General features: G+C 44.0%; 1 protein-coding gene across 1 annotated transcript in view; it reads left to right on the top strand.

Annotated features, from left to right (window-relative positions):
• USP22 (ubiquitin specific peptidase 22) overlaps positions 1 to 2,250 on the top strand; it is a 44,681-nt gene that overhangs the window by 16,206 nt on the left and 26,225 nt on the right. The window lies entirely within an intron of this gene.

The raw sequence follows: 2,250 nt of genomic DNA, 5'->3' as shown, positions 1-2,250 counted from the left end.
TTTTTTTTGAGATGGCGTCTCACTCTGTCACCCAGGGCGGAGTGGCGTGATCTTGGCTCACTGCAATCTCTCCCTCCTGGGTTCAAGCAATTCTCCTGCCTCAGCCTCGTAACTGGGATTACAGGTGCCTGCTACCATGCCTGGCTAAGTTTTATATTTTTAGTAGAGACGGTGTTTCACTATGTTGGCAAGGTTGGTCTCCAAACTCCTGACCTCAGGTGATCTTCCTGCCTCGGCCTCCCAAAGTGCAGGGATTGCAGGTATGAGCCACTGCACCTGGCCTTGGCTTTGTTTTCTCTGTGCATTAAATATTTCTTCTACACAGTAGTGTTTTCCTTGGAATGCTTATGAGGTTGACAGATTATCCTTCAGAATAGCATTTTCAAGGAGTCCGTGCCAGAGACCTGTTTTAGGGAATAATTCATGTGAGCCTAGTGATTCCAGGTAAAAATATTTTTAGGCCTTTCCCCCTTGAAGTTCTGTAATCTGATGCTCTCTTAAAAACATTAGCCTAAAAAGACCTATTGGAAACAATGTGAGTCCATCAAGTTACTGCAGTCACCCGTGTCCCTTAAAGCTCTCTACAAGGAGTGCTCATAGTAAAGGATAAGACCCACAGCTTTAACTGAGGCTGACACAGAAAGTGTGTCTGATATATATATATATATATATATATATATATGTAGATAGATAGATAGATAGATATAGATATATATATATTTATATATATATTTTTTTTTTGGAGACAGGGTCTTGCTTTGTCTGGAGTCCAGGCTGGAGTACAGTGGTGCAGTCATGGCTCCCTCTGTGGCCTCGACCTCCTGAACTCAGGAGATCCTCCTGCCTCAGCCTCTCATTGGTGCCTGCCACAGGCACACACCACCACAGCTGGAATCCCAGCACTTTGGGAGGCCGAATAACTTCCTGCGTTTAAAAATTTTTTGGGCCGGGCGCGGTGGCTCATGCCTGTAATCCTAGCACTTTGGGAGGCCGAGGCGGGTGGATCACGAGGTCAAGAGATCAAGACCATCCTGGTCAGCATGGTGAAACCCCGTCTGTACTAAAACTACAGAAAATTAGCTGAGCATGGTGGCGCGTGCCTGTAATCCCAGCTACTCAGGAGGCTGAGGCAGGAGAATTGCCTGAACCCAGGAGGCGGAGGTTGCGGTGAGCCGAGATTGTGCCATTGCACTTCCAGCCTGGGTAACGAGAGCGAAACTCCGTCTCAAAAAAAAAAAAAATTTTTTTTTGTAGAGGCAGGGTCTCAATATGTTGCCTAGGCTTGTCTTGAACTGAATCCTAAAATGATTCAGTCCACAATAGCTCTAGGGGATGAAGAATTTGCCTTACCTTGTTCACTCAGTTCTTAAGACTGTGAGTTGTCAAATCCCTAGACTGTAAGCTCTTCAAGGAGCAAGAAGCGCATTTTCTCCATGTCATGTAATTTTTCTAAGGTGCTTGGCAGCACTCTGTACCCTGTGGGGTACTCAGTACCTTTTGTTTGATGTTGCTGACAAGACCTAAAAAACAGTCCCTTAAAAAAACCCAATACAATGCAGCAAAAACGATGTATTATTTTTTCTCTTTTCTCATAAGCCATAAGATATGTATATCAAAGTGATTATATGAAGCATCTGCTATCCTTCACATAAGTATGGTTTATATGAACTACAAATACCTTTCATCAACATTAAAGAAGCTTAAATTAAAAAAAAACCCAAAAACCGAATAACTTCCTGTGTTTAAAAATTTTTTGTAGAGGCAGGATCTCAGTATGTTGCCTAGGCTAGTCTTGAACTCCTGGGCTCAAGTGATCCTCTGGATGTGGCCTTCCAAAGGGCTGGGATTATAGGCGTGAGCCACCATGCCTGGCCACGGTGTGTCTGATTTTTTTCCTAGTAAATTTATTTTTATTTTTATTTTTGAGATGGAGTCTCACTCTCTTTCTCGGGCTGAAGTGCGGTGGCACAATCTCAGGTCATTGCAGCCTCCACCTCCCGGGTTCAAGTGATTCTCCTGCCTCAGCCTCCTGAGTAGCTGGGACTACAGGCGTGCACCAACATGCCAGCTTATTTTTGTATTTTTAGTAGAGACAGGAGGGTTTCACCACGTTGGCCAAGATGGTCTCCATCTTCTGACCTCGTGATCTGCCCACCTTGGCCTCCCAAAGTGCTGGGATTACAGACGTGAGCCACTGTGCCCGGCTAATTTTTTTGTTTATTTATTTATTTATTTTTTAATTTTTTTTTT

The sequence above is a fragment of the Cebus imitator genome, unplaced genomic scaffold (assembly GCF_001604975.1).
Source record: "Cebus imitator isolate Cc_AM_T3 unplaced genomic scaffold, Cebus_imitator-1.0 Scaffold441, whole genome shotgun sequence".
Taxonomy (NCBI): Eukaryota; Metazoa; Chordata; class Mammalia; order Primates; family Cebidae; genus Cebus; species Cebus imitator.
This window is presented reverse-complemented; position numbering and strand designations above follow the sequence as displayed.